Genomic DNA, 12,954 nt, shown 5'->3' on the forward strand with positions numbered 1-12,954 from the left:
CTCAGGGAGCCCCCAGGCCAAAGAAAGTGAGATCTCTTCCTCTGAAACCTTGGCCAGCCCTGCTCTCTGCCTGGGGACACAGTGTGCCTTATCCTTCAGTTGGTCTGGAGAAAAACTGACTTCCTTTTGTTTTCCCTTTTGCATCCTCCCCATATTACTTATGAGGAGGCCACTTTCTTGAAGAAAATGGAGACTCAAACACAATTATTCTATAAATTTTAAAATGCAATGTTATTGAAACTATTTTCCCCCAAACTGCTATTCAATTATAGGCATTGGAGAATTTTCAGGGGCCTATTTTAAGCCTTGGAGTCTCCAGTACATTTTAGAACCGTTCTTTAAAAGACATGGGCAGCATGTGAAAATCCCAGATGTTTCCTCAATGCTCTCAGCATCTCTGAGCTGAGTGGGGAAAGAAAGTGTCAATCAGGCCCCTCTGGGGAAGTGAAGTTTGGATTGAAATTCCTGACACTATTTTGTCATGAATGAATACTCCCAGAAAGGAAGGTGCTTCCCTCCTGGGGAAGGAGACTGGAAATCCAAAGATTCATGAGGAAGGAGGATTTTGGGGGAGTAAGAGAGTGGAATATGAGGCTGGAAGGGAGCTTGCTTTTGACCTCAGACCCACCTGGACTGGAGTTTCCTTTGGTCATCTCGTTTAACCCTCACCCTTGAAGGAAAGTCGTGTCATCCCTGCTTTGCAGATGCGGAAACTGAGGCTCAAAGGGGCTACCCACCTAGGAAGTGACAACACTAGGAGCTGGACCGAGTCTCGTGGCCATTTCACTTGCCTGACCTGCCCAGGAAGTGCGCACCGTGTCTATACCACAAACTCTGCAGCTGGACTGCCAGTCATTCAGCTTGAAGACCCTGGGCAACTTACTTAACCTTGTGTGTTTCATCTCAAGTGGAGCTAACGACTGTTTTCTCATCTAAATTGGGGGTAATAACTGTAGCTGCCTCACAGGGCTGTTGGGAGGATTAGCAGAGTTAGTGCATAGAAAACCTCAGGTGTGGCAGGCATATGCATGCTTGGCACATGGTAAGAGCTATAAAAAAAAAAAGAGCTCTTTTTTTTATTGAAAGCTAGTCAGTTTACAATGTTGTGTCAATTTCTGGTGTACAGCATAATGTTTCAGTCAGATATATACATACCTCTATTTGTTTTCATATTCTTTCTCATTATAGGTTACTACAAGGTGTTGAATATAGTTCCCTGTGCTCCACAAAACAAACTTGTCGTTTATCTGTTTTATATATAGTGGTTAGTATCTGCAAATCTCAAGCCCCCAGTTTATCCCTTTATGATTACTTTGACACAAGCTGGAGTTGTTAGCCCGGGAATGTGGCGGAATGCTGGAATTGTCCTCACCGACTCACCTGTGTTCCGCCATTGGGCTCCCACGAGATCTGACACCTCCAGCGTCTCCTTCGCTGCTGCATCCTCCTCGATTCCACTGTCCTCCTTCATGACTTGTGGTCTGGCCTGCCTGCTCTTCGCTTGTTTCTTATATCTTTCATCACTGAAACCATGGAGATTCAGTCACCAACCTTGCCACTTAACAGCTGTGTTGACCATGAGCAAATTTCTTAAGATTTCAAAGGCTTGGTTTCTCCACCTGTAAAATGGAAAAATAACATTACATTTCTCATAGGACTGTTGTGATAGTTCAATGTCATTAACATACGCAAAATCTTAGATGATTAATTGTTCAGCTTTCACAATGATTATTATTATTAAACATTGCCTAAAATGCTTTTCATTTTCTAATTTCTACTCATCATTTTAAAAGCCAGTTATAACTCTGCATTCTATCTCCACCCACCTGCAGCTTTCCTAGAACTAACTTTCTCTCTCCTCTAAATTCCCTGTGGGCCCATCAGATTAGTCCCAAAGTGTCTTTCTACTTCCTGGGGAGACCTGCTCTTAACCATCTGTAAGTGAGGGCTCAGCTCTCTCTGTGATGCTCGAGCCAGCCAACAGGTGACTGCCTTGTCTTTTATGGTGACAGAGGTTCTGGGTCCTCAGTCCCAGAGAAATATAACTTGAGCAAGGAGGGATTCAAAGATAATTGAACAAGTCTCTCCATTGTATTGGGGTGGCTACAGAGGTTCAGAAAGAAAAATGATTTCCCCCGAGCCACAAAACCACAGGGAATCAGCATGGCAGATGAGAAAGAACAGAGGATTTGGAACCAGAGAATAATCCTCAAGTTTGAGCTCCTCTACTAACCATTATGACTTTGAGCAAGTCACTTAACCTCTCTGGACCTTGATTTTGACCTCTGTCGAATGGGAATGAGAACCCTTAACTCACAGACTGTTACATTTAATGAGCTGACTTAGAGATTTTACAGCACATAGAGGCATAACTATTCTTATTACCCCATAGGGTTGTGGTGTACTGAATGAGCTAATTTTCTTTTCATTGCTCTTGGTTAACTTGCTTTTCCCTGAACAGTTGGTCTCCAGTAATGCACTCTGGGGATACTCAGCGCCAATCCCAACCCAGGGCCTGGTGGTCGCCCGGCACCTGAACCCCAAAGCCCAGCGTCAGCCTTGTGGGGTTGAGATGTGCGGGGCCAGGCCGCGCTGGCCCCGCGGCAGTGCTGCATCTCCACCTATCTGGTTTGCTTCCCATCGTCTTCACTGAGAGGATGGGGTGCTCCTGTCCAACATATTTAGTGTCTTTAAACCAAGCAGAACCAGTCTTGCCATGGATAGTCTATTCACTCTAATAGCAGTCACCTCTCCACACCCAGGTTGGAGGCGAGGGGAAGTACTCTCTGGGAAGATCTATTTTCCAAATTCCTTTATTGTCAGTGCTTGGCTGGAAAATCAAGTGGCTCTGGCTGAAGGGATTTCTACGCACAACTTCCTTTTCTTTTCCTGGTGTGCATAGATGTAGCACCTCCTCACTCACCGCCTTCCTAGTCACCAAGACCCACACTTGGGGGAGGTACTGACCACAAGTGTGTCTGTTCGAGCAGCCTGGCATCATTCCCTTGGCAAAGACAGAAAAGGCCCTCTAGGTTGGCAAGACCTAAGCATCCCAGAGGCTAAATGTCCACCTAAATGTCTTTGGCAGGTTCCAGAATCTGTATTTCATTCCTCCCAATCTAGGAGATGCCAAGAGAGAAATCTGGACTTGCTTTCAGACCTTCAGGCTACAACAGTATTTGTTTTTTTTGTTTGTTTGTTTTGTTTGTTTGTTTGTTTTTTAACTTTTTTTTATTGAGTTATAGTTATTTTACAATGTTGTGTGGTATTTGTTAAAAATAAGTATCTTCAGTGAACATTTCTGAGGGGCAGCCACAAGCAGGTATCCACTGGGCATAATTTATTTATTTCATAGACAGGCCAGGCCCTCTTTTGGGCACTCATTCATGCTCACAAGTGAATTTGTGGCTCTGTCAGTTAGAAGACCTTGGTGGCAAGCAACAAAGCAAAATGTGGCTAATGTAAGTATAAGAGAATTTATTGGAAGGATAACAGGAGCTTAATTAATCAATGGGAAAGTTGGAGACCCAAACTTAGAAGCAGACTTGAAGCAGATACTGCAGAATTAGGAACAATGAGTACATTCTCACAGCAGAAGCAATTGGCCCAGGGACCTGCAAGGATATGTGAGCACCTCTTTCATCTTTGTATTACCGACTTGGAAATCAGACACCTCGGAGAGGGCACCAGCTGGCCAAGCTCTGGCACTTACTGACCCCTGGGTCTGACTGAGAAGCCCTCAGGGACCCCTTCGGCTCCTGTGGTGGGAGAGCCGGCATCTGGAAATACCATCCCATCAAGGTGGCAAATAACCAGGGGAAATTAATTTCTCCAAAAAGTCAAGTTCCTGGTTGGAATGGGGAATGGAAGCTTCATAGCTCTCCTCCTCTCAAATTCTCTATTTTTGTGTTCATAGTTTAGAATGGAGTGTGTGTGTGTGTGTGTGTGTGTGTGTGTGTGTGTGTGTGTGTTGTTTTGAACAACTAATGATTCAACGAACATTTTCTGAACATCTACACTATGTCAGGCATGTGTTAACTACCGGGGATGCAGTACTAAGAAAGTAACTATGTAGTGGAGGGAGGTGAGCCTCAACAGATACCACACCGTATGGAAATACACACGTGTACATAGTGCTGTGGAAACACAGCCCTACTTTTCCTGATTAAGTCCAGCAAGACATCCCAGAAAAAGTGACACAAGCCAGATTTTTAAGCTCGAGAACACTGGAAACAGAGATGGCTTGTTTGTAACAGTAAGCATCCATACATCCTCCCGTTCACTATAATTTATTCAACAAACATTCATTAGGTCCCAAAAGTGTGTGAAACTCTGAGTTTAGCTGGGTTGAAAAGAATAATCACCATCACTATATGTAAGAACAGCCAGTAAGCAAGAAGTGGAAAAGACTTTTCCTGAGTAATTTTCTCCTAATTTGCGTGCGTCTCACTGGCCAAGGTCTGAGCCACTCCAACCATAGCTCTGGCTACCCACTCAGGAAGAAATGAACCAGCCCGGAAGCCACAGAAATTCCCTTTGTGCCCCACCCTCAGATTTTGGAGTACCTTGTTCTTCTTTCCATAAAACTGTTCCCTCCTCTCACCTTGCCCCAGGGTCAGGCTGAGTCCTGCTGGAGTACATGGAGGGGATGGAGAAGGGAACTGCGGGCCCTGCATCCCTCCTCTTTCCTGCGATCCCAGCCTCAGCACAAATCTGTTGGCAACACACTCAGGTTTGGGTGTGTCCAGATGGGTGCAGAAGACAGGACTCTCACCCATGCTCTGGACAGCATCATATCACTACAGCATGTAGCTCTGGACCAGCCCCTCCCTCACTGGCTCTTTCCCATCTGAGAAATGAGAGATGAGATTCCAAATGCTCTGCACTTTCCATCTCTTGGATTCCTTTGGCCTTGCCTTCTCCTCCTCTCTCGTTCTGTCTTGGGCCTTGAGTCTTCATCTCAAACACTCCAGCTCTCTCCACCTCCCTGAAGACCCAATCCAGATTTCCTTGATATCCAGAGTCTTGTTTCTTACCCCAGAGACTAAGCTTTAGCCCCCTGACTCCCCCACCAGGCTCAGGATCCTCTACTAATTTCAGTGAAGGAGCAGAAACGGGCACTGGCACCCCCACCCCCTCCTCATCACACACAAATGTGTCCTTGACTCCACTGTTAGCAAAAACCTTAAGAAAACTTCAAAAGAGGTAGCTTCAAGGACAAGTAGGAAGCCACGCAAGTCAAGGGAAAGACTGCAGAGACTGAACAGCATCCTCTGCTCCCTGGCCCCCTGGGGACCTTGCAGAGCATTTGGCCCTGCCAGGGATTTTTGAAAGAACCCAGCTCAGCCCCACCTTGGCAGAAACCCTCCCCTCTCCATGCTCTCTTTCTCCGTTGTGACAGATTCTGCTCTGATACCTTTGGTACCCAGCTCCCAAAGAAGAAAACAGATTACCCATCACTGAGTAATTATAGAGCAACTGAAAGGCCATTTAGCTACTGTGTGATAAGCAATAGACTATTTTAATAATAACCAATTACCATACATTATAGTATATCATTTGGCATTTGATGATCTACTGGGGTCTCACCTGTTCCTTCCCTTACTGAGCATTTCACGGCTGTTCACACCTTCCCCAAGAGGAGTTGTGTCAGTTTCTAATTGAAGCACTAATTTTAGGAAATAGTTAGGAAAAGTTTGTAGAGGTGGTGCAAATTATATCATGCCAAGTAGAAGGATGTGTTCTGCCAAGTGTCTTTCTGACAGCTCTGCCATTACATTGCACTCAGCAGGATGGAGAGTGAGATTTGTTTCATGATCTGTGTTTGCCTTTCATCATTAAAGGAGGTATAAACCTGGAGGCCTGATGTCCAGGCAGACATGTGGCCATTCCAAACAGCTGCCCTCTCTGTGCCGCTGATCACTCTGTCCCCTGACAGGATGCTCTCTCCCTTCCCGTTGAGCTGGAAGTCATGGGGCTGAGCGCCCTACTACAGAGTCCACCACGGAAGCTAGAGCAGACCCTGCCCAGGACATAGTGGTTCACAAAGGAACAAGAAGGATGATCCCTAGCCCCCTAAGATCTGCTCAGCCTGTTCCCCTGGCCTGTGCTCCCCTCTTTAAATTCACCCACTCAGCCACTTCCCTAGGGCACCAGCCTGCCGAGGGAATCGCCAGGCCAGCTCTGGAGCCAGTGTCCATCCCCGCAGTCATGTATACACTGAATTCTTCTTGTGACCTACCCCATGCAGAGGCTTAGCTCTTAATCCTTTTTCCCCAAGAAGGCACCTGGAGCCCTCATGAAAATTTTCAACTCTCTCTCTCTCTCTCTCTCTCTCTCTCACACACACACACACACACACACACACACACGTTTAACCTCCAATAGGCCCCCTGTTACCAGTTCCCAGATTTGTATATTTGTAGTGGTTACTGTCTGGGTCAGACCTATGGGATCTCACACATCGCTCTTCTGCTCTCACAAAGCAGATACAGTCCAATCCATCAGCCACTGTCATCAGTGCTGCATCCAATCACTTTCACCACAGCCACTTCAACCACCCAGGCTGCCACCATCCCTTGCCTAGATTATTACAATAGTCTGATAACTGGTTCCTCTATTCCCATTTCTCTCCCCTACAGTCTGTTCCCAATACATCAGCCAAAAAGATTTCATTAAAACTCTACTCAGATCATGTTATCCCTTTGCTCAAATCTCCCCAATGGCTTTCCATCTCGTTCAGAATAAACATGAAATCAATATAAAACATTTTAAGAGTAAAAACTCAAGTCAAACCCTTAGTATCTATAAAGGCCTACATAATTTGTTACCCCTACAGTTACCTCCTCACTCTCCTCTTCAGCTGCTGCTGATTCACTTTGCTTATTCTGTTCCAGTCACACTGACCCATTTGCAATGTCCTTGCACACTACGTGACAGTTTTAATTTGGAAAAAAAATTCTTAAATCACCTGTGATGTTAATAAACTAGTTAAAATGAGCTTTGTTCTAACTCTAAAGTTACTTTCAACAGTTACCTTAAAAATCAAGTGAAATTTACACTAAATTTAGATTTTGAAGTGTTTTAGACAGAGATCTCTTAGTTACAGTGAGGCAGGAAACCCCATAAAAAGACCAGCAGGACCCCCAATCAGGGCCACTACTCTCCTGCCAGCACCATCCAGTTTCCTGGCCCAGAGGTGCTATCTCACTTTTTACCTCTGAAACAGCTTACTTACACCTAAAATTTTATTGGTTCCCTGAGCTCACTCCTGATTGGTTATTTCCTTCACCCCTGATTGGTTATTCCTCTCACTCCTGATTTGTCCACTTCCCTCACTTCTGATTGGTTATTTCTCTCCCTCCTAATTGGTCCATTTCTACAAAGCTTGTTCTTAATTAGTCAACTTTCCTTATACCTCATTTACATAATGATGTTGCAAAGTGTAAACTGGCAGCCTAGTGTAAACCTACAGATGGGGTCCAGAGCTTGGAGTGTTAACTCCTCTGGGCACGCTGGGGTAATAAACCTGAGTTCTCCAACTCTCTGAGTGCTGCTTGGTATCTCGCTGGGATCCAGGTTGCTGTCACAACTGAGCTGTAACACATTTTTCCACAACAGCAGTAACAGAAACCCATTCAAACTAGGATCTTGCAGAAAAGGAGGATCTTAGAATAGGAAGGCAGAGCCACCTCACAGAATATGAAGACACAAATGATGGATTAAACTCAGGACCCAGAGGGACACCTGGACCAAAGCAGCTGAGTGTTTGTATTGGGGGTGGGCAGAGAAAATGCAAGCTAAGTACTTCTTGTCCCGTTCAGATGTCTCGGGAATGGGAAAAGGTAGAGACTAGACATACAGGGTAAGAGTGGGCTTAGAGGAGGAGGTGGCAACCCTGAAAGAAAACGACCAGGGAGGCGGGGCTGAAAGTGAGCAGGTGACTGTGGGATGGCACTGGTGGGGACGCTGGCTTCTCACCCTCCCAGGAAATGGGCCCATTCCAGACGAAAACCAAAGACATGATGCGTGGTAACTGGGTAAAGAAAGTGACGCAGACTTAATAGCTTGTCTCAAGTTCGAATGACATTAGGTCCTTTGTCATACCCATACTTTAAAGAAAAAAATCACTACCAGGTATACTTCCATTTTACCACCTGTTAGCCACCATCCTAAGTTCGGAAAAGACCCAGAGAAATGTAAATCCCTTCCTTTTACCAGCTTATAATTTGATGAGAAAGGGAAAAAACACATGGGTGAATTACTTCTATATTACCAGTTAAGGAAATAGCTTGATGTACTGGCAAGAACATGTGATTGGAGTCAAACAGATTTGGATTTGGATCCTGGCTCTCTCCCTTGTGAAGTTTACCTTAGGTAAATTCTTTAACCCTCTAAGCTTTAGTTTCTTCAAATTAAAAAATAAGAATAATAATGGCTAGCCTTCTATGGTTGGTACATAGTAGGAATTCAGTAAATGCTCGGGTTTTTTTTAAAAATAATGCAAGGTCATATATGACTGATTGCCCCAAAAAGGAATATATGTGTGTGTGTGTGTGTGTGTGTGTGTGTGTGTGTGTGTGTGTGTGTGTGTGTGTGTGTGTATCCTATTGGTGGTTATAGTTCTCCGAAAAACCCTAATATATCACCCTTGAGGGATGGATTAGGTTTGGATAAATATGGAGGGAAGACAAGGTTAAGAGCAAGGAAAATGAATAAAAATCAATTGGGTGTTTTCATAAAACCTCACCTCTGAGTAATATTAGCTAGTATTTACTGAGCATATACCATGAACCAGGCTCTGCTTTGTCTGCATTCTCTCATGTCACCATTAACAGTTGAACGAGGTTGGTACAAATGCTATCCTCATTTTACAGGAGAAAGCTTGTCACAGAGAATTCAAGGATAAGGTAGCAAGTAGCAAGATCAGAGTTCAGACCACAGTAATCTGACTCAAGGCCTATGCCCTTAATCTCTACACACATTAGTGTTTGATAAAGTTGAGTGGATAAAACTGGATAAAGTTGGCATCAACACAGGGGAGTCTCGGATGCCAGCTGAGTATGTTAGGGAATTGCAGACTTCAGGCCCAACCCCTCCTCATAGTGTTGAGTAGGAAACTAAAGTTCAGAGATGGGAAGAGGTTGTCAGGTTTCCCTGGCCAAGTGATCAACCCAGAATTTGACCATGGATCGCCTTTCGGCTGCATCAGCTCTTTGACTTGCTTCAGGCAGATCCCTGCCCCTGCTGGGACCTGACTATAATGTGTACCTCATCTAGGACCGGGCCTCTTCTGGGACCACTCCTCTGGGGGGTCCCTCCAGCCCAGCCTCTCCCTTGGGAAGCCAAGAGGAAAGGGCCATCGTGGCTCTTGGTCTCCCGCTAACGCCTGGTGACTGTACAATTCAACCTCCTCTCCTTCCTCTAGTTGCCTTCTCTTGCTCAGGGTCCTCTGCCTCTTTGGGACCCATTGCCCACTCTGTCTCAGTCCCAATTCCCATAGTCCCAATTTTTCCAGAAAAGGGATCCTATGATACCAATTACAGGTCAGCTCCAAATAAAGCTCAGGGACTAGTCCTGTCCCCAGCTAGAGGTACTTTAAGTAGCTGTTGTTGGGAACATGGGGTGACTCCGCATGGCCATTCTGGCTGCAGCCTGACACTGACCTCAAGGCTGAGCAAAAACCAGCTCCAGTTGCTATGACCTGGGCCTTACTGACCATTCATTCGAGCCTGGAAGCAGGCCTTGGACCCAGTGCCCCATTTCTTGTGTTGCCTTCAGTCAAGTCAAAGTGTATTTCTGGACCCACCTTGTAGGAGGCTCTTGAGTTCTGATGATGAGGCAGAAACAGCCACTGAGTCTCTCTGGGAAAGAAACAGTGTCATATGCAAAAGCACGGAGGCCACTCAGTCATTCAGCAACTTTGCCTGACCATTTACTATGCATCAGATGCTGGTGACACAACAAATAAAAAAGAGAGACAGAGTGCTTGCCCTCGTGGAGCTGAGGGAGCTAGGCCTGTCACAGACAAGCAAGCAATCGTATTCCAGCAGGCAAGTGCTATGCTAGGGGAAATAGCAGTGGCTGAGGAAACACAGCCAGGGCATTTACACTTGACCTGGACATTAGGATTCGGCTGGAGCTGTCTAAGAATGGCTCCCCACAGCAGCACTGTCGGAGCTGAAGACTCAACAGGAGTTTACCAGGCAATAGGGAGCAGGGGTGAGCACACGTGGTGGGGAGGCTATGGGAGGAGGGGTGCGGATAATTTCCAAGCAAAGGAACCGTATGTACCAGGTATGAGATGATGAAGGGAAACCTGCGATGTGGACTGAGGGTTGTGTTGTGACGATGGAACAAAGCTTATTAGGTGAGGTGACTGATGAGGCTGGGGTGCAATCCAGGACTGGGCCATGGAGGACCTTGTAAATCATTGCAGGGAGTCAGGTACTTATCGATAGTGTATCTTTAGGGAGCCACTAGAAAATTTTAATATGAAGATGTGGACGGTTTTGCAACTTAGACAAAGAAATAAGTGTGGTAACAGGAATGTGGGCGATATGCTGGGGAGCCGGGGTTGGGGGCTGACTCTGCCTGGTTTGAGGGCCAGGCCAGAAATTCATCCTTGGGACCCAAGGCCTTCCTCTGAATGCATTTCTTCTTCTGGACCTAGAATCTGGCCCAGGCTGCCAGGTTGCCAGGCCTCCCTCGAGCCAGGCCTCCAGATCCCTGACTGACCTTCGGGCAGCTTTCAAACCTATTACAGACCCTGGTTCCTGCCCTGCTCCCTCCCCTGCTCCCTCCTGCCCCTGGCAGTTGGCTTGGGCATTGCTCTAGCCTCTCCCTACTGCTCCATCTGTCCAGAGATTGCTCCCCACTTCACCAGGTCTGGCTTCATGCTGTGGCCCCACCAGAAAGCACATCAGGTTTCAGGCCCTTCTAAACCTGCATCATTCCCCAACAATCTGATCCCCGACTTCTGATACCACAGCTTAAACCTAGCCGTTTAAGAAGTTCACACCTTGATGGGGCATAGGAAAGATGCCTGAAAAGAGGTATCTCTCTCACTTTGTTTGCCCTCTGAGAGCTCTAGCTTAATAGCTTTGACCTTGAGCAAGTTGTTTAACCTTTCTGCCCTCAATTTCCTTGTCTGTAAATGGGTATAATAACAAGACCTATTTCATAGGTTTGTTGTGAAGATTCAATAGCTTAACACATGTAAAGCACTTTAAAAAATATCTGACACATAGGAAAGCTGGCCTCCACGGTGACTAAGAGCAGTGCCCTCCTCCTGAATAAACTTGACTGATGTCCTATGAGGTCATGCAGAAAGCAGGAGAGGGCAGGGGTCAGTGAATCAGGGGAAGAGAAAAGTAATGGAATTTCCCACAAATAAACAAAACCACAAAGTGTTTCCAGAAATGAGCAAAAGTCTTAAGAGAAAATGCTTCCATAGACAGAGCAGCTGCTCAATTGTCCCGTTACTATAAGCTTCTGAATTTTGCTAACCCCCCAAGTTTCCCTCATTTTGAAGAGTGAGGGCAGAAGAAAAAGCACGGCCTTTGGATTCAGACCAAACTGAGTTTGAACACCAACTCTGCCATGTGCTGGCTCTGTGATCTTGGGAAGCTCACTCAAACTTTGTGAGCCTCAGTTTCTTCATCCGCAAAGTGGACACAACCCACCCACCCAGAAGTGTGGAGGTGAGGAGAGAGTTTCTGTGTGGCCTGGCGTGATATGCTCTTGAGTCAGAGGATCTTCCTTTCTCTTGGATTCACACCTACCAACACACTTAAGAGACATAACTGGCAAGCAAAAGGAAGACGGAGAGACCCTGGGGCTTGAGCAGACATGAGCTCTCAGAAGGTGAGACTTGGGAGGGACGGCCCTGAGGATACCTTCTGTTTCCTCTTAGGGGACTTTTCTCCTCTCAGGTTCTCTACTCATTCCCGGGAGTACTGGGGGCATTGTCATCTCCAGGCCAAGTCCTTTCCAGGACTGTGAGGGTCAGAGGGATGCACAAGGAGAAAGGCAGACCTCCTACAGTGTTCACATCCTGCTGCCTCCAAGCTGGGCTGTCAGCCCAGGAGTCATTAGCAGGTGGCAGGGCAGAGCGTGGGGCCATCAGTCAGAGGAGAGTGTCTGCTGCAGTTCCTGGGATGCAATGGTGCCCTGAGGAGCCATTGGCAGTAATGATGATGGGTATTTAAGCAAATGAACTGTTAATGACCAGGCAGAGGTGAGCTGCCTCCCAGACCAGCTGGAGCCCAGATCTGGCAAAGGAGGGCAAGGCAGGAATGAGGAGAGTGGAGAAGAAAGAGATTTCATTTTCTTCTCAGAAATTGGTTTCCCTCAGGATTCTTGGTTGGTCATTGGGCAACCCCTCCTTTATCTGCCATCCCTTATCCCAGGTCCCACCATCACTTCCATGAATTACTGCCAAGAAACTCCTGGCCACCCTGCCAGGTACACTCCACCCCCCTCACCCCACCTCCATCTTTCCAGCTCAGTCCTTCTTACCACATAGCAAAAAGGGGTCTTGTCAACAGGAAAAGAAGAGCAGGGTTGTTGGCCAGCTGGTTCAGGTCCAGCAGCTCCCCAGGGCTGGGGGCTGAGCGACTGAGGTAGATGAAAATAGTAATATTAACAACCACACCATCCACTGGTAATATTACTGCTACGACAGTGGTGTGCAGAGTATCAGGTATGTGCCCTTAATATCGTTAAGTTTATTACACACACAATTCTTGAAGCAGAGATTGACATTCCCATTTTACAGAAGAGAAAGCTAAGGCTCAGGGAAAGGAAATGGCTTGCTCAGAGATTAGGGAGCTAGAGACTTGGTACAAAACTCTGTTCAAGATCAGAAGAGAGAGTAAAGTAAGAGAATTTATCTTTTATCACCCAAAATACAATGCAGGAAGAGCAAAAAATACTCAAGTGAGGCCTGAGAAG

At 46.3% G+C, this 12,954-nt stretch overlaps 1 long non-coding RNA gene across 1 annotated transcript in view; it reads right to left on the reverse strand.

Annotated features, from left to right (window-relative positions):
* The window catches only part of LOC141578855 (uncharacterized), a 260,746-nt gene that overhangs the window by 144,256 nt on the left and 103,536 nt on the right, over nucleotides 1-12,954 (reverse strand). Inside the window, exon 2 of the long non-coding RNA XR_012509674.1 lies at nucleotides 1,381-1,619. This is a non-coding gene — a long non-coding RNA (uncharacterized LOC141578855). The remainder of the gene's footprint in view (nucleotides 1-1,380; nucleotides 1,620-12,954) is intronic.

This window comes from Camelus bactrianus, chromosome 10, assembly GCF_048773025.1.
Source record: "Camelus bactrianus isolate YW-2024 breed Bactrian camel chromosome 10, ASM4877302v1, whole genome shotgun sequence".
Taxonomy (NCBI): domain Eukaryota; kingdom Metazoa; phylum Chordata; class Mammalia; order Artiodactyla; family Camelidae; genus Camelus; species Camelus bactrianus.